The sequence below is a fragment of the Castor canadensis genome, chromosome 2 (assembly GCF_047511655.1).
Source record: "Castor canadensis chromosome 2, mCasCan1.hap1v2, whole genome shotgun sequence".
NCBI lineage: Eukaryota > Metazoa > Chordata > Mammalia > Rodentia > Castoridae > Castor > Castor canadensis.
This window is the reverse complement of record NC_133387.1, coordinates 122,614,868-122,635,398: the sequence shown is the minus strand read 5'-3', so window position 1 is coordinate 122,635,398 and position 20,531 is coordinate 122,614,868. Positions and strand designations below refer to the sequence as shown.

At 36.9% G+C, this 20,531-nt stretch overlaps 1 pseudogene; it reads left to right on the top strand.

Annotated features, from left to right (window-relative positions):
* The first annotated feature begins 277 nt into the window (after positions 1 to 277).
* Positions 278 to 19,728, top strand: LOC109702336 (small glutamine-rich tetratricopeptide repeat-containing protein beta pseudogene; annotated as a pseudogene).
* The last annotated feature ends 803 nt before the right edge of the window (positions 19,729 to 20,531 follow it).

Here is a 20,531-nt window from a genome sequence, read left to right as displayed (position 1 = left end):
ACATTTGTGTTAGTTTGCTGGGCTGCCATAACAAACCAATATAGACTGAGTAGGATTGTAAATGATATAAACTTATTTTGGACAGCCTGTGGAGGTTAGGAAGTCAAAGATCAAGGTGAGATGCCAGTAGTGAAGGAGCAAATAAGAACAAGCTACCTGGATGGCTGTCTTTTTGGTTCAACCTCAGATGGCAGAAGGTGGGGGGATTCTGGAGTCTCTTAATACCCTCAGGACCTATGCAAATAGAGCAAAAGCCCCACTTCCTAATAGTATGACCATGGAGTTTAGGATATTAGTAAATGATCTTCGTGAGACTCCTGCCACAGGCTGGGAACCTCACAGACCTGCTATCCTGCGCCATTCCTCTCAGAGCTCAAGGCAGGGTCCCACTTTTGTAAGGTCACAGACCCCTTGGAAATTTCAGGAGTGACAGTTCTGCTTCCTAGATAAATAGCATGTGATGGAAATTGCCCTGTAATTTTTGGTACATTTGTCCATCCATGCAGCCATATTTTGGTGGAGGAGACTGCTAGGCAAAAGGGAGTTTGGAGGGACTGCATGTATTTGTCAGAGAGCAGTAACCAATGTCCCCAGCAGCCCATGATCCATTTGTTTATTCTTTACAGAGCACTATGTTGTGTGCAGAAAAAGGAGCTAATATTCCAAACAACCACATCCATTCTGAGTGGCCCTCAATATGACAGAGATGAGGTCGGTACCATCAAGGTCTGGTTTAGACAAGGCTATGGTGGTACCTGGGAGTGGTATATACTATTGCAGTAAAGCCCAACAGAGTGCCTCCAGGAAGGCAGCTTCTGTTTCCATGCACAGTGTCTCTTGGCCACAGGTTTACAGCTCCTCCCATAGAGACAGTCAACTTTCCAAGAATGGAAGCCCCTGACACAAACTGCTGTACATGGTTACCAAGGGCCTCCATGCCAACACACATCACAGGCCCCCGATGTGCAGTTCCTTCAAATTGCTGATCTAAAATGGAAGAAAAAAGCAAAATAAGAGAGGTAGTTGGTTATGGGTACAGGTGTATGAGGAAATAGAAATGGGTGACACATATCCACAGTGCCAAAATAATGCTCAGAACTACAGGTGGGAAGCAACAAGAGACTGAAGTACTGTCACAGTAGGCAGAACATAATAATTGCCACCACAAGAAGGGTGACAGCGAGCACACACATTCAGATTACACAGGAAAAATCAGCAAAAGAATGTGGGATTATGGCATGCCATCCTCACCACTAGGCAAGGTCTTCCTCCCCCAATGAAGGCAAGTGTAATGTTGCTTGGTCTTCGACGCCTCCATCTAAAACTGCGACATGCCTATGAGATCTGGAATGATAGTGACAATGTTGCCTGTACCCTGGGGTTGAGAACCCCTCTTAGCTGTGCTAAGTAAGTAAATCATTACTTCCCTCTCACTTCCAATGCAAAGTCAAGGCACATACATCAAAAACTGTCCTTAGGCTGGTTCTTAAGTGGTAGATTGCCTACCTACCAAGTGTGAGGTACTGAGTTCAAACCCCTGTACCACCACTACCAAAAAAATGCCCTGATAAGCAGGAGCAAATCAAATTTGGCAAGGGAGAAATTTACTATAGCCACCACAATAAGCCAGTTCAAGTTGGCTGACAAGCCTGAAGTTGCCAGTATATAAACCCTTGAAACATATTCTGGTTTGAATAGGAATGTCTATGTAGGTCATCTGGTCTACTAAGGCAGGCATGTTTATATTCACATTACGTCAGTTCCAGTCTTGGAAACAGCAAATATCTCAGAGCATTTCTTTATATATCTATCTCTGATTCTTTTGGCCTTTAAAGAAGAGAAACTCAACACTGTGTGGGTTTTAAGAAGATATCTACCCTGGAGGATAGTGATGACTTAATGGACCCACTTCAGGGTGTCTGTCATTGCTCCCTAGGCCAGTACTCCTGGAAGATATATTTATACTGCATGAGAATGTCTCACCACCCACAAAGATGTCTTGAGGATAGTCTAACTTGAACTGGTTCACTCTTTCTCTTAGGAATTTGGAGGTCCCTGGAATAAGACCTGTGAACTTGATACTTGGAGTATGGTGGCCATATTCTGCCACATGGGGCAGAGAGGTAGGAAAAAAGTTTTCAGAAAAAGCAAAAAATTAAGCAGAAACCCACAGAGTACCAGAGACAGAAGAAGAAAAACACAAAACACACAATGACTTCCCCATTCTTGGTCATAATCATTCATTGGTCTGATTGAATCCTCCTGTTGGAGTCTATGAAGCATTTTTGTGCCTCTGTTAAAGGCTCCTTATCAGGGCACATGAATCTACAAGGAATGTTCAAACTCCACTGGACATGTAATACAATGGAGAAGATTGGACTTTAGGGTAGTGTACTAAATGCAGTAATGAACAATACTTTGACCAGCCAGTAGGAGAATACTCCATCAAAGGGTTTACTTAAGAAATGATACTGTTCCAACAACCTGTTGATAAGATTTAAGGGAGAAAGAGAGGGGAGGGCTACCCTGTACACTGCTTTTGTTTTCACTAGTGGTTATGAACCTTAGGGACCCACGTTGAGTCACTTTGAATGACAGAGCAGAGACTGAGTACTTTTTTCATCTTCTACTTAAAGATAACCATTTCTACTGAAAAATGTTTAACATGGTTAAGAGGATACCAATAGCATGGTTAAGAAGATACACAATGTTATCTGCAAGTGTGAGGTGGGCTTGTCTTATTAAATCCCACATTTCTTTGCATCAGTCATTGTATGCTGACTTATGTTGTTCCCAGCCATTTCCTCTGCTTTCACAGAAGGTAAGACATTCTAAACATAAAGGATGGGCCACAGGAACTGATAGGCCAACCCCAAAGACCCAGATGCTTAGACACTAGTCATTGGGCCACAGTAAAAAAAATCAAGTTTATTTCAGCTGACAGTATCCCTTCCTCCTGAACAGGGGGTCAAAAATGGGACAGAGACACTGGGCCAGGTGGCCACAGCCTGGGAACCAACACTGTGAACACAACTGAGGTTTATTTTCTACATAAAATGTGAATGTCAAAATGGCAGCAGGAATCACAAAGTAACATTGGCTTCCACTTCTATTCACAACAGCTTCCAATAACCTGTTCCACCTAGTGGTCCAAGGGTGGCAGTTCCTGAGCCTGCCTGGCTGTCATGAAGAGGCAAATTTAAAAAGATTATGACTGCTTGAGACCCTTGAAAGTTCTGATCCCCAGTGTCAGAGATGAGACACAGAACCTCTGCTTGGCAGAAATTTCATGTCACCTGTCTCTTGGCTGAGGTTGAGAATCATGACAGAGAAAGAATAAACTTTCTCTGTTGCTGGCATTTCCTTAAGTCCCCATGATGTCATGAGTCCTGACTAGCTCTGTCCTGACAATTCCCAGTCCCTCCACCACTCTTCTCAGTGGAGTTCACACCTTCCACCCTTCCTAAGGCCATCAGAAGATATCAGCAGCCACCAGTGTGTCCTTTACCAAAACCTCTAAGTGATTCCATATAAAGCACCTGCTCACCCTTGCTAATACCTTCTGTGGCCAAAGGGTGTCTCTCCAGCCTTTCCATCGCTTCCTCTGTATACTTATAAGAGATGTTTAACCCCACACATAAGGTAATGAAACCTATAGTCAGTGCATCTAATGAGTTGACAGAGGCCTGTGGGGAAAAATAGGCCATCAGATTTCACTCTCTATCCTAACCAGCTTAGTCCTTTACCCCTCAGCCACCAGACATTCAAAGAAAATCACAACTTGAAAGAAAAGCAGCAGACTTTAAAAATGCAGCAGACAGGGCTGGTGGAGCAGCTCCAGTGATAGAGCATGAGGTCCTGAGTTCAAGCCCCAGTACCACCAAAACCAAAAAGTAAAACTGTCAACCTTAGAGGAAAGAGAAGAAAAATGAAAGGAAACTTACCCCTAACGCTAGGCACTTTTCCTCTATTATTTAACAAAAACATACCCTTTCATTCCAGTTCCACATCTTTGGTCTAACACTCTAATCAGATTTTGAGCCTCTTGATAGATCATGATTTTTCTTTTACTATCTAGTATTTTATTTCTCTTGTTTTGGTTTCTTTGTTTGGAGACTCCAAGGGACTAAAAGGAGGGAAATGTTGCTAGAACAAACACAGAGGAGGCTGTGAAGGGAAGTAGGTCCTGTGCCTGTGGCACTGTATAGAGCACACTAAGGGTTTTGGTACCTCTTCTGCCTGGGAGCAAGCAAAGCCATTGCAAAGACTTTCATCTTGCAGGGAGTTGGGTGTACTGTTGTGGGGGGATGTTACTATCATTTTTGAATTTTTGGAAAATGTACTCACCCTGGGAGCTGAAGTGTGGAGAATTGGCTGGAGAGGAGCAGGGGTGGAGAGAGGGTACTAAATGCTTGAATGTCTAGGGGACCAGGTGACAGATTATGGTGTTTGGCCAAGGGTACTGGTAGGAGAAACAGAAAAAAAGATGTATTCAAGAGAAAAATTCAAAGAGCCAAAATGTCTATACAAAGTAATCAGAAAGGTTCAAATTACAATGAGATATGATTTTATATCTACCAGATTGGCAAAAAAGAATGAAAACCTATGTAATGTTTATGACAAGGAGGATACCTCATATTGCTTGGTGCTAGAACTTTGATGATAATTTGATAATATTCAAACGAGCATGCCTGCCATTTCAACTTCAGATATAATTATCTACCCTTTAAAAACATTAACTTCTGGGAATAATAATATATGTCCTAGGATGTTTTGTGTAGCATCTGTTTTGAATAGGAAAAAAACATGAAACAATCAAATGTCCACCTGTGATGTTAAAATGGAAGATTAAATACAACAATTTAAAAAGTAGAAAAAGCAAGTGTCTTAAAAATATGTATGACATATCAAATTTAAAGGCTCTTTCTGTCTATTTATCTATGTGGTAAACGTATCTTTGCAAATACAAAAGGAAGAATATGAGAAGGTTTATATTCCCCTGTGTGGTCTCTATCTTCTCAGCAAAGCAGGAAAGTAGGTTGTCTGTTAAGATCTAGGGCAGTTGTTCCAAACATCTTTCACTTGAGAATGTCCCTGGCTTGCAATTGTTTTGTAGGGAATAGGAAATTCTGCAGGGTGTTCTTTGCCAAACTTTACTGAAGGCTCAAAATGCTTACAAGCCAACTGTCAAGACCAGTCCACATCTCCCACAAAGACTCAGGATGAAGAGGAGGAGGAGGAAATAGTGAGGTACCCATCATCTTCTATGATCCAGGCTGCATAGACACTGACACTGTACCCATAAGAACTGTCCAGCTCAATGGTAGACTGAAATGGCTAGATATTCCAAGACCACACAATAGGAGACTAACAGAATGCAAAGTCCCTGGTTAGTGTCTCTCCAGGCCCTTTCCCCACTAGTTACTGGCTGGGGACCATTCTCTGGGATGGGGAAGCATCAAGTGGAAGAGTTCTGTGTCTCCAGTGACCCCATAAACAGTCTTCTAACTACAATCTGCCTCAGCTCACACTTCTGCACAATAGAAAAACTCTTCAACTGGTTAATTCCTTTGAGAGATCAATGTATTTAATGCTACACTAACCCACTCTGCTAGGATCATAATCACAACAGTTTCTTCAAAGAGAAATAAACTCGTTAATTGAAAACATTAGCAATATTTTCCCTTTAGGCTGAAAGCATCATATTACATCAAAAAGCACAAAAATTTATGACTTATTTGTATATTATTTAAAACTATAATTCAAAGTGTCCATTTAAATATAGTTTTCTACTTTCTTGCTCTTCTTAAAATGCTATTTCCCAATTAATTTATGCCAATTTTATGTCTTAACTTATTCCTTGTCCATTTTACAACATATATCAAGTAGCCTCTGATAAGAAATGGGTCAAATGTGAAGATTTCTTGTCATTTTAAGCTAGGACTTGCGAGCACATTTCTATTCTACTGTTTCAGTGTATTTTTAGCTCTTCTTTGAACATTTCTGTCTCAATGCTTTTGTATGTAGCTTCTCAAAACAATGGTACATCAAGTTTAGAATTACTTATTTGAGGTTTAATATTCACTCTGTCACAACATCATTGTGACTTTTATCAAGTAACTTTAAACATTTCATGTACGGTATTTACATATGTAAAAGGGTAAAAATAAAACAATATCAGTTCAGATATTAAAATTATTTTATGTGTTAAATGAACTAATCCTTAAAGGGTATTTAATATTTGCAAATATCTGACATTGTAGAAACACAGAAAGTATTGGTCATTATTAAATATTTCTTCTCTTTACTGTAGTAATAGTTTACACAATCTACTTTTCTTTATCAGTGGTTTTCAGCCTCTGGTGAACATAAGAATACCAAGAGAATGGACATAAAATACAGGTTTCTGGGATATAATCTAAGTATACTTAATCTACATCTGTTTTCCATTTTATTGCTTTGCCAGTTCCCAGAAAGATATTAATCACTAATCTCTACATACAGGAAAATGATTTCTCATGCAAACAAACCATTGGTAGCCATTTACACCACAGAGATACTACCCATAAAACTGGCTCAGAATGTTAGGCTCTGCTCTGTACACCAACACTATCTTTCTACTCTGGGAGATTTTACTTACAGACAAATAATCAAGATTCACAGAGCAAAGAGTTTGGAATATCTTTTCTAGGAGAAACAATGGCAAGAAAATTAATCACTAATTAAACATGTTCCTAGTGATAATTTTACATATCTCTGTATGTAGAAAGTACCTTCTATAATCTGGGTACATGTGTTTATCTAATAACTCTTTTTTCTGAAGTTATTAAGAGGTGTACCCCATGCTTTCTCTACCTCAAAAGGAAAAGCAGTCATTATTGGAGAGATTTGCTGGGCTTAAAGGAGATTCTTATAAAAGAGGGAGAAATAGTGTTATCTTTATTTTCAGTTACTTATACAAATCACTCTCCTAAAATTGAATGGAAGACTGAGTTGGTAACTAAAGACAGACAAAATGGATTTATGCCCCTAATTTTTATTTTCTTGTTTTTACATTTATTCATATGTGTATACATTGTTTGGACCAAATCTACCCCTTCTCCCTCCCACCTCCCTCTACCCTCCATTTTCCCTTACTCCCAGGCAGAACCTGTTCTGCCCTCTTGTTCTCCAGTTTTTTTGAAGAGAAAACATAAGATATAATAAGAAAGACATACCATTTTTGCTAGTTTGAGATAAAGATAACTATACAGAAAGACTCCTAGCATTGCTTCCAACCACATGTGTATTACAACCTACATTGGTTCATCTCTACCAGACCTATTCACTACTTCCTGGTCGCTTTCCCATAGTGGCCTCTGCCATTTTTAGATAGCTATACTTGCTCACTTACAGTGAACATATTAACCACATTAAAGTTTTAGGTTTCCTCCCCTATTCCTATTCTTCCCGTGCTCATTCTACCCTTAGTGTGTGAACCATGTCCAAAATATTACTGCATTTGTTTTAGGTCTATAATCTGCATATGAGGGAGGACATACAATTTTTGTCCTTCTGAGCCTGGCTAACTTCAGTTAAGGTGTCATTCTCCAGTTCCATCTATTTACTTGTGAAAGACAAAATTTCATTCATCTTTGTGGCTGAATAAAATTCCATTGTGTATAGAAACCACATTTCCTTATTTCATTTCTTGGTAGTGGGGCATCTTGGCTGTTTCCATAGCTTGGCTATTGTGAGTAGTGCTGCGATAAACATGAGTGTGCAGGTACTTTTGTAATATGCTGAGTCACATTCCTTTGGGGATATCCCTAGGAGTGGTACTGCTGGATCGTATGACAGACATATATTTAGTTTTTTAAGAAGCCTTCATATTGTTTTCCAAAGTGGTTGTTCTAGCTTACATTCCCACCAGCAGTGTTTGAGGGTTCCTTTTCCCTGAATCCTTACCAACATGTGTTGTGGGTGGTGTTTTTGATGATAGCTATTCTAACAGGAGTGCAATGGACACTTACTGTGGTTTTGATTTGCATTTCATTTATGGCTAAGGATGGTGAGCCTTTTTCATGTGTTTTTTGGGCATTTTAACTTCTTCCTTTGAAAAAGTTCTGTTTAGTTCAGTTGCCCACTTCTTTATTGGTTCATTGATTTGGGGGGAGTTTAGTATTTTGAGCTCTCTTTACATCCTGGTTATCAGTTCTTTGTCTGATGTGCAGTCAGAAAATATGTTCTCTCACTCTGTGGGTTGCCTTTTCAATTTGAGACTATTTCTTTTGTTTTGTAGAAGCTTTTTAATTTCATGTAGTCCTATTTGTCTATCCTTTCTCTTAGTTGCTGAGCTGCTGGAGTTCTACTGAAGAATTCCTTGCCTATACCTATTGTTTCAAGAGTATTCCCTATTCTTTCCAGTACAAACTTCAAGGTTTTGGGGCTGATATTAAGGTCCTTAATCCACTTTGAGTTGGTAGTAGTACAGGGTGATAGGCATGTATCTAGATTGAGTTTTCTGAAGGCAGATAACCACTTTTCCTAGAAACATTTGTTGAAGATTCATGATTCAAATGAAAAGATTTCATTTTCTTTATCAGAATTAATTGTGCATATTAAAAAATTAAATTTCCATACATGAAGGGAATGCATACTAATAAAAGCTTACTCTGCTGCACTCTCCACACTGCTATTTCTGGTGAATTTTTTTAGATTTCTCATATAAGAAAGAACATGTGCAACTTTCTGTGTCTGGCTTAGTATATCTAGCATGAGGTCCTTCAGTTCCATGCATTTTTCTGTAAATAACAGGTCTCATTATTCTTTATGTGCAAATAATACTCCCTTTTGTCTGTGCCGTATTTTCTTTTTCCATTCATCTGTTGATTGGCATCTAGGCTGAATCCTTTTCTTAGCTATTGTAATTAATGCTGTAATAAACACAGGTATGGAGGTAAACCTCGTGTGGTGATTTCAGTTTTTAACATGGATACCTGGAAATAGCTCAGTCATTTGAAGGTTTTAGTTTTGATAGAGTTCCACATTGTATTGTATAATATCTATACTAATTTACATTTCAACCAACAGTTCTTGAGAATTTCTTTTTGTTCATATTCTCTGCAGATGTTTTAAAATTAACAATCATAACAACAGTGATCTAGATGCTCTTTTATAATGTATAATAATTTTACATGGGAATTTCATTTGATATTATTATGGATACATATAATGTAATTTTAACAGGTTCACCCCCTCCAATATACTCCCTTAACCTCCTTCTCCTCAGTATTTAGTGGATTTCATTATGTCATCCTCCTATGTTTACATAAGGATATACAATATATATCTAAATGCATATAAATATAATTTGATCCTGCACACACCGCAAAAACTCCCCTTTCCTCATTCCACAACACCCAATGAAATCACCCACAGAAAATGTTTCCTTTCCACTCATGTCCCATTATAATAATTATGATTATTATTATTACTGTCATTATTATTATCATTTTAAATGATTTCACATATGAGAAAAACTTGTGATATTTGGTCTTTTGAGATTGGCTTACCTCACTCAATATGATGATCTTTAGTTCCATCCATTTACCTTCCAATGTCATAATTTAATTCTTCTTTACTTTAAGAAACATTTTATTTATCCATTCATCAGTTTTTTGACAATTAGACTACTCCCAAAACTTGTCTATTGTGAAAAGTGCTGTAATAAGTAAAGATGTGTTGCAATTTCTTCTATGTTGATGTATACTCCTTCAAATATATGCCCAAGTGTGGTAAAACAGGATCATAAAATAGATTTATTTTTAGTTTTTTAGATGGACCTTCATTCTTATTTCCATAGTGATTGCACTAGGTTCCATTCATACCAACAGTGTGTAAGGGTTTCTTTTTCCCTCATCGTCTCATTTTGTGATTGATTATTTTCTTAAAAACATGCATTTCCTTTATAGCTAAATATATTGATTTCTTCATGTATTTATTAGTAATTTTCACTTCTTTTTCTGAGAACTGTTTGTTCAATTTCTTTACCCATTGATTACTTGGATTATTTATTCTTTTTTATGTTCAAGTTTTTGACTTTTATGTTTATTCTAGATATGAATCCTTTACAAATAAATAGATGCCAAAAATTTTCTCTTGTTCTGTGAATTGTATTGCAGCAGTAAAATTTGTTTCACTTGATGTACAGAAGCTTTTAATTTGATGAAATTCCATTTACCATTTCCTGCTCTTATTTCCTGGGGCATTGGAGTCCCATTAAAAAATAACTGCCTATGCATTTATCTTTAAGTTTTCACTATTTTTACCTCTGGTAATTTCAAGCTTTTAGGTCTCATGTTAAGTTATTTGTAAATTTAGAGTTGATTTTTGTACTGGGTATGAACTAGGGGTCTAATTTCAATCTTCTATGCAAGGTTATCTAGTTCCAACAACATTGTTTGTTGAAGAGGCTGTCTGGTCTCCAGTGCAGATTTTTGGTTATTTTGTCAAAAAAAACCAAATAGCTTTATTTGCATGGGTTTATTTCTGGATCTTATATGTATACTATTTGTCTTCATGTATTCTTTTGTGCCAGCACAATGCTATTTTTGTTATAATAGTTCTGTAGTATAATTTGATGTCATGTATTGTGATAACTCCAGCATTGTTGTTTCTGCTAAGGATTGCTTTTGCTATTTGGTGTGATTTATGTTTCCATATGAATTTTAGGATGATTTATTTAGATCTATGAAGACTAACATTTGTGATTCTAATGGGAACTACATTGACTCCATAGATTACTTTCAGTAGTTTACCCATTTTTACAATATTAATTTCCTTAACCACAAACAGAGGAAATCATTATTCTTCTAGTTTCTTCTTAATCAATTTCTTTGTTCAAGGTTTCATAGCATTTATTATAGAACTCTTTCACCTCCTTGGTTAATTTTATTCCTGGGTATTTAATTTTTCTTACTGGCTGATTTATTTCTTAACCTGTTCATTGTTGGTTTATAGAAAAACTGTTGATTTTGCATCCTGTCACATTGCTGAAAGTGTTAATCAGACCCAAGAGTTTCTTTGTGGCATCTTTAGGGTCTTCTAAGTATAGGACCATGTCATCTGCAAATAAGGATAACTTGATTTCTTACTTCCTATTAAATCACTTCTATTTCTTTCTCTTACCTCATTTTCTGGTAATGAATTACACTACTACACTTAATAAGAGTGGGATAAGTGCACACCTTTGTCTCATTCTTGATTCTAAAATAATTAATTCAAGTGCTCCAATTTAGGATGATATTGCCTATAGTTTTTTCATATTTTCCTACAGTTTTGCCTTTGTCATTATATTGAGGTACTTTCTCTCTCTCTTTAGTTTTTTCAGTGCTTTACTCATTAAAGGGTGTTCAATTTTGTCAAAAGCTTTTTTGGCATTTACTGAGATGCTTTTTGGTTTGTTGTCCTTGATTTTATTTATGTGTTGTATCACATTTATTGATTTTTGTGCATTGAAATCCTGTTGCATGCTTGAAATGAAACCAACTTGATCATGGTATATGATATTTTTCATGTGTTGCTGAATTATATTTGTAAGAACATATTTGAGAATGTTTGTGTTTATGTTCATCAAGTTAATTGGTCTAAATTTTTTGTTGTGTCCTTATCATGTTTTGATATTAAGATGAAACTGGCTTCAAAGAATGAGTTTGGTAGAACTGCTTTTGTTTTTTAGACAACAAAAGTTAAGGAGCATTGGTGTTAGACTTCTTTCAAGGTCTTATAGAATGTGGGAATGTATCCAACTGGTGCTGTTCATTTCTTCTCTTGCAGGCTGTTTATTATTGCTTCAATCTCACTACTTGTTGTACTTCTAGTCTTTTGTTCAGTTTTGGTAGGTCATGTGCATTTAGAAATTTCTTCATTTCTTAGACATTTTTTCTTTATTCAAATATAAATTTCTCAAGTATTCATTAATAAGCCTCTGAATTTCATTGCTATTTGTTGAGCTATTCCCTTTCTCATTTCTACTTTTATGAATTTAAGTGTTCTCCCTCCTTCTTTTTCCAGTAAAAGGAGGCTAACCTGTGAACTTTTATCTTTTTTTTATTGTTGTGCTTGGTGGGGATACATTGTAGCATTTACACAGGTTCTTACAATGTTTGAGGTCACCCACTCTACTACTGTCCTTCATTCCCCTTCCCAAACCCTGGAACAGGTTCAACAGGTATCATTTTTGCATTTACGTAAATGTGTATACATTATTTGCACTGTTTTCATCTTCTTACTCCTTTCCCTGCCACCTCCCCATCCCACATTCCCCAACATCCACCAGCAGAACTTGTTCCTTTAAAAGGTAAAAAGAGAAGCATGATGTTTTTGCTAGTTTGAGATACAGAGAGTTTCCTTGTGTTGTTAGCAAGCATGTATATGTAAAAACCCTAATTGGTTCATCTCTTCCATTCCTCTTCACTCCTCCCTAGACCACTTCCCATGGTGGCCTTGGTCTAAGTTTTCTATATTTGTTTCGGTACAGCGATCACATCAACCACATTCTAGGTTTTGGTTTCTTTCCCTTACCCTATTTCTCCAGTGTGTGGCCTCCCCATAGTGTGACCCATGTCCTATAATATTGATGCATTTGTTTCAGGTCTACAATCTGAAAATGAGGGAGCATGTGTAGCTTTTTGGTCTTTTGAGCCTAACTACCTTCACTTAAGATGATGTTCTCCAATTCCATCCATTTACCTGCAAATGAAAAATTCCATTCTTCTTTGTGATTTATTAAACTTCCATCATGTACAAATACCACATTTTCTAAATCCATTTGTCAGTAGTGGGGCATCTTGTTTGTTTCCATAGCTTAGCTCTTGTCAATAGTGCCACAACAAACATGGTTGTGTAGGTGCTTTTGTAGTAACCTGAATTACATTCCTTTGGGTTTATCCTTAGGAGTTGTATTGCTGGATCATATGGCAGATCTATTTTTAGTTTTCTAAGGAACCTACATATTGTTTTCCATAATGACTTACAATCTGACCAGGAGTGTAAGAGGGTTCCGTTTTCCCCACATTCTTGCCAATAGTTGGTGGTGTTCTTGATGCTAGCTATTCTAACAGAAGTGAGGTGGAATTTTAGTATGGTTTTGATTTTCAATTGTTTTATGGCCAGTGATGGTGAGCATTTTTTATGTGTCTTTTAGCCATTTGGACTTCTTCTTTGGAAAAGTTCTTTTAGTTCAGTTCCCTGTACTTTACTAGATCATTGATTTTGGGAGAGTTTAGTTTTTGAGTTCCCTGTTTATTCTGGTTATCAGTATCTTGACTTATGTGTAGATAGTAAAGTTTTTCTTCCATTCTGTGAGTGGTCTCTTTAGTGTCTCCTGTACATTTTTATTGACTGTACATCTCTTTAAAATTCTCATTGATTACTTGCAGGATTTCTTCTTTCAGTTTGTTATTGTGGGCTTCATTGAGTTCCTTGGCATAGGTTATCTTTGTTTTGTTGGGAGTCTTGATCTAGGCATCTGTTTTTTTCATTTCTCTCTGGTTCCTGTACTAGGCACTTGCACACCCATGTTTATTGCAGCACTATTCACAACAGTCAAGTTATGGAACGAGCCAAGATGCCCCACTACTGACGAATGCATTAAGAAAATGTGGTATTTATACACAATGGAATTCTACTCAGCCATGAGGAAGAATGAAGTCTTATCATTCGCAAATAAATGGATGGAACTGGATAATATCATCCTGAGTGAGGGTAGCCAGGCTCAGAAGACCAAAAATGGATGTCCTCCCTTGTACGCAGACTTTAGGTCAAGGGGAAATGCAGCAAGGAGATTGTACATTGTTCACATGATAAGGTGAGAGCACATAACAGAGGTATGAAGATAGGTAAGAACCACCCAAAAAATGATAGCATTTGATATCCTCAATGCAAAGGAACTAATGCAGAAACTTTAAAGCAACAGAGGCCAATAGGAGAAGGGGACCAGGATCTAGAGGAAAGGTTAGTTTGAGAAGAATTAAATTAGAATGTAACACATATGTACATGAAAGCAATGTGAGGAGCCTCCCTGGATAGCTATCCTTATCTCAACTAGCAAAAACCCTTGGTCCTTATTATTGTTTATATTCCCCAACAAAATTGGAGATAAGGGCAAAACAGTTACTGCCAGGAAGTGATGGGGTAGGGAAGGACATGATGGGGATGGGGAAAAGTAGAGAGTGGGGGGACGGAAGGAGAAATGACTCAAACATTGTATGCACATATGTATAAAAGAAATAAAAAAAAACAAGCACAGTGAACAGAGAAAGAATATTGAAGGCTGTAAGAGAGAGAAAAAAAAATAACGTACAAATGTAAATCCATCAAAATCACAGCAGATTTCTCAATGGAAACCTCAAATGCAAGAAGGGCATGGAGTGAGGTATTTTGGGCACTGAATGAAAATAACTTCAACCCTAGGATATGCTACCCAGCAAACTTATCATTCAAAATAGATGAAGCAATAAAATCCTTCCACAATAATCAGAAATTAAAACAATATATGACCACCAAGTCACCATTTCAAAAGATTCTTCAAGGAATTCTGCACAGAATAAATAAAAGCAATCAAAACCATGAGAGGACAGGCAGTATCAAACCACAGGAAAAGAACAGACAAGGAATCAGAGAGTATCATTGATTCAGCTGCACACAATCAAATCCTTAAACAACAAAAATCAACTAAGAGGTAGGAATCACCACATACCTATCAATATTAAAATTGAATGTCAACTGAAGATCCAACAATCTGTTGTTTACAAGAAACCCATCTTATTGACAGAAACAAACGTGGCTTAGGGTGAAAGGTTGGAATATTTACCAAGCCAGTTCCCCCCCCAAAACATGCAGAAGTAGCAATATTTAGATCAAAGTAGACTTCAAACTTACATTTATCAAACAAGATAAAAAAGGACACTTCATGCTAGTAAAAAGGGAAATAAACCAAAAGGAAATAACATTTATCAACCCATATGCACCCAATGTCAGTGCACCCAATGTCATCAAACATACTCTGAAAGATTTAAAAGCACACACAGACTCCAACACAGAGGTAGTGGGAGGCTTTAATACCCCCCATCACCAGTAGATTAGCCATCCAAACAAAAAATCAATAAAGAAATTCTAACACCATATAACACCATAGATCAAATGGACCTAACTGATGTCAACAAAATATTTCATTTCACACTACCCAGTATACATTCTTCTCAGCAGCCCTAGGAACTTTCTCCAAAATTTATCATATCTTAGGGCACAAAGCAAGTCTCAGCAAATATAAGAAAATAGAAATAATCCCATGCATTCTATCTGATCAGAATGAATTTAAAATAGAACTCAAAACAAAGACAACAGCAGAAAACATGCAAATAATTGGAAGCTGAACAACACATTGCTCAAAGATCAGTTGGTCATGCATGAAATTAAAGAGGAAATTAAATGTTTCCTGGAAGTTAATGAAAATTAAAACACAACTTACTAGAACCTATCAGACACAGAAAAGGCAGTCCTAAGAGGAAAGTTTTATAGCTGTGAGTGTTTATGTTAAAAAGACAGAAAGATCTCAAATCAATGACTTAATACTACACCTCAATATCCTAGAAAAACAAGAACAAGCAAAACCCAAATAAGACAGAAAAAGAAAAAATAAAAATATGGGCCAAAACTAATGAAATAGAGACACACACAAAAAAATACAAAGAATCAATGAAAAGAAAGCTGATTCCTTGAAAAACTAAACAATGCTGAAAAAACACTGGCAAATTGGACTAAAATGAGGAGGGAAAAGACCCAAATCCGTAAAATCAGAAACACAAAAGGGAAGATAACAAACACCAAGGAAATCCAGCAAATCATTAGAAACTACTTTAAGAAACTTTATCCCAACAAATTTGAATATCTTGAAGAAAGATGGGCAAATTACTAGATACTTATGACCATCCAAACCTGAACCAAGAGAATATTAACAACCAAAAGAGATCTATAACACAAAGTGAAATTTAAGCAGCAATAGAGTCTACCAAAAAAGAAAAATCCACAACCTGTTGATTCTTTGCTGAATTCTATTAATCCTTTAAAGAAGAACTAATACCAACTCTCCTTAAGCTTTTCCACAAAATAGAAAGGGAAGGAACACTGCATAACTCACTATATGAAGCCAGGATTACATTCATCCCAAAAGTAGACAAAGACACAATCAAAAGGATAGGCCAATCTCCTTAATGAATATCAATGCAAAAATCCTCAATAAAATAATGGCAAGCTGAAACCAACAACACTTCAGAAAGATCATTTACCATGACCAAGTTTTCTTCATCCCAAGATGCAGGGATTGTTCATCATACACAAATCAACAAATGTAATACAGCACATTAATAGAAGCAAAGACAAAAATTACTTGAACATCTCATGCATGCAGAAAAAGCCTTTGATAAGATTCAACATTACTTCATGATCAAAGCTCTAAGAAAATTAGGAATAGAAGGAATGTACCTCACCTTATAAAGGCTACATAGGACAACCTTATAGTCAACATCATACTTAATAGAGAAAAACTGAAACCATTTCCCCTAAAATCAAGAATGAGAAATACTGCCCACTATCCCCATTCTATTCAACATAGTCCTGGAAATCCTAGCCAGAGCAATAAGACAAGAGGAAGGAATAAAAGGAATACAAATAAGTAGAGAAACTGTCAAAGAATCTCCATTTGTACATAACCTGACCCTCAACCTCAATCACCCCAAAACACTACCTCAAAATAGACTCCATAAACACCTTCAACAATGTGGCAGGATCCAAAATTAATTACAAAAATTGGTACCTTTCCTATACACCCAAATGAACAAATTTAAAAAGAATATATGAAAACAATTCCATTTATAGTACCATTAAAAAAATCAAATTCCTAGGAGTAAATGTAACAAATGATGTGAATGGCCTGAATGAGGAGAACTACAAACCTCTGAAGAAAGAGTTTGAGGAAGACTACAGAAGGTGGAAAGATTTCCTGTTCCCATGGGTTAGTAGAATGAACACAGTAAAAATGGCTATACTATCAAAATCAGTCTACATGTTCAATGCAATTTCCATCAAATCCTAATGGCATTCATCAAAGAGATTGAAAAATCTACCACCAATTTCATTTGGAAACACATGAGACCACTAACAGCCAAGGCAGTACTCAGCAAAGAGAGAAGTGCTAGAGGTATCACAATTTCTGTCTTCAAATGATATTACAGAGCCATAGCAACAAAAACAGTGTGATACTGACACAGAAACAGATATGAAGACCAGTGGAACAGAATAGAGGACCCGAATATGAATCCACACAGCTATGCCCACCTTTCTTTTGACAAAGGTGCCAAAAACATAGATGGAGAAAAGAAAGCCTGTTCAACAGATGTTTCTGGGAAAAGAGGTTTCTAGTTTCAGAAAACTGAAACTAGAACCATGTCTATTGCCCTGTACTACTATCAACTCAAAGTGGATCAAGGACCTTAATATCTAAAACTCAGAAGTTAGTACCAGAAAGAGCAGGAAATATACTGGAAGCAACAGGTATAGCAAGGACTTCCTCAATAGAACTCCAGCAGCACAACAACTAAGAGAAAGGATGGACAAATGGACTACATGGAATTCAAAAGCCTCTGCACACAAAAGAAATGATCTCTAAGCTGTAAAGACCACACACAGAGTGGGAGAAAATATTTGCTGGCTATACATCAAAGGATTGATAACCAGAATATACAGAGAGCTCACAAAACTAAATTCTCCAAAAATCAATTAACCAATAAAGAAGTGGGCAACTGAAATAAACAGAATTTTTTCAAAGGAAGATGTTCAAATGGCCAAAAACCACATGAAAATATGGTCACAATCCCTGGCCATAAAGGAAATGCAAATCAAAAGCACAATAAGATTCCACCTCACCCCTGTTAGAATAGCTATCATCAAAAACACCACCAACAACAATTGTTGGTGCAAATGCAGGGAAATAAACACTCATACACTGCAGGTGGGAATGTAAGTAGTACAACCACTTTGGAAAACAATATGGAGGCTTCTTTAAAAATTAATCATAGATCTCCCATATGATCCAGCAATACCTCTGCTAAGGATACCCAAATGAATGCAATTCAGGTTATTCCAAAGGCATCTGCACACCCATGTGTATCACAGCAGTATTCACAATAGCCATGTTATGGAAACAGACAAGATGCCCCACTACCAACAAATGGATCAAGAAAAGGTGGTGTTTATACCCAATGGAATTTTACTTAGCCACAAACAAAAATGAAATTTTGTTATTTGCAAGTAAATAGATGAAACTGGAGAACATGTATTGACTCAGAGGCCAAAAATCATATGTTCTCCCTCATATGCAGACTTTAGACCTGAAACAATTGCAGTAATGTTATTGGACATGGGTAAAATGCTAAGGGAAGAATGTGTACTGGAGGAATAGGGAAAGGGAAGGAAAAAATAAATAAGACATCATTATGTGAAGAATTGGAATAATTTGTTACTTCATTCTATTTTTCCATAGCATTTATACTTGTATAATTTACACTTTATATTTTATATTTGGTTTCTCTTCAAGGGACAAAAAGCATTTTGTGTGAGGCCAAGGGGGCGGAGGTGGCGGCAGAGCTGGGAAGTTTGGGCAACAACCATCAGGGCTGCCATCTTCAGCGGGCTCCAGCAGGCAACACATGCTGGCGGGCCCACAGACGTCATCTCATCTGGCCTCTCCTAGCTTGGAATTGTTTAAGTTTCTAAAATATCATCTATCAAGCACCAAGTTTATGCAGTTATTGGTTTCTTAAGGGAACAAATTCAGATGGATGCTTATACTTTTGATGAGCAAGAAAGTTTGGAAGTTGCAATTCAGTGCTTGGAGACAGTTTTTAAGATCACCCCAGAAAATACACACCTAGCAGTTTCTCAGCCTTTGATGGAAATTTTCACCAACTTCCTCTGTACGAATGACATTCTTCCCCTTTCAAACTCAGTGTCTGAAGATGTGGGAAAAGCTCATCAATTAAAAGATGAAGGCAATAACCACATGAAAGAAGAAAATTATACTGCTGCGTTTGATTGTTTCACACAGGCAATAGAACCGGATCCCAATAATGCAGTTTATTATTACAACAGGGTGGCTGCTCAAAGCAAATTAAGTCACTACACAGATGCAATAAAGGATTGTGAAAAAGCAATAGCAATTGATGCAAAGTACAGCAAAGCCTATGGGGAGATGGGGCTGGCCCTCACTGCCATGAATAAATTTGAAGAAGCAGTTACAAGTTATTAAAAGACATTAGATCTTGACCCTGAAAATGATTCCTACAAGCAAATCTGAAAATAGCAGAACAGAAATTAAGAGAGGTATCTAGTCCCACAGGAACTGGATTGAGCTTTGACATGGCTAGCTTGATAAACAATCCAGCTTTCATTAGTATGGCAGCAAGTATAATGCAGAACCCTCAAGTTCAACAGTTAATGTTAGGAATGATGGCAAATGCCATTGGGGGACCTGCTGCTAGATTTGGGGTCCTAACTGACCTGTCTAGCCTCATCCAAATGGGACAGCAGTTTGCTCAGCAGATACAACAGCAAAACCCTGAATTCACTGAGCAACTGAGAAACCACATCTGGAGCAGATCATTCAGCAGCAGCACTGAAGAACATTCCTGATTTGACCAGGGACTCTCGCCCACAATACAAATTGCTCATGGCACTGAAGTGTCCATTTTGGAAAGTGGCCAAAACAAAAAACAAAACATCAACAAAAGCACCATACCCGATGTTTGGAAAAAAAGGAAAACCTCTTGAATATATTCTTCAAGAATAAATCTGTTTAGACAATAGGTTTATCACAAACAGATTGAACATAACTTCTTTGGAAACAAAGATCAGTAGCCTTGTTAAGTGCTATGATAGCACTGAAACAAGGGTCCATACACTTTCAAAGTTTTATCATATTTGTATATTAGACTTAATAGCAGAGTACATTTATTGAATACTAGGCTATTTATTAGTGAGTTCTTTATGTCCAGGTTCCCCTAAGAAAAAATTTTTGAGGTGAGATGAAATTTAGATGATCTAAGTTTAGCTCTGACCTGTGTTGTCAGTAATGAATATGTATCATAGATGCCACTACTATCTTCAGTGCTGCTTATTCTGATGAGTGATAGGGAATCTTGAGAGCTGGTGGAAAGCAGCATTTGGTATAGAGGATGTTCTGAAATGTGAATGTATAGAAAATAAAGGTAGGGTTTTTGCATAATTCTTAACTAGTCTACATTTTGTGTTGATACCTTAGCATGACTAGTAATGTTAAGTACATAATAAAATACATTTAGAAATCCTTAATGGTATGGGTTTGGTCAGTGATAGAACTGTTCAAATCACAATTTCCTGGTGGTATATTTACCTTGGAAACTATCAAGTATTCCTATATTTAAATAAGCCAATGGTTTGACAGTAAGTTAAGGATT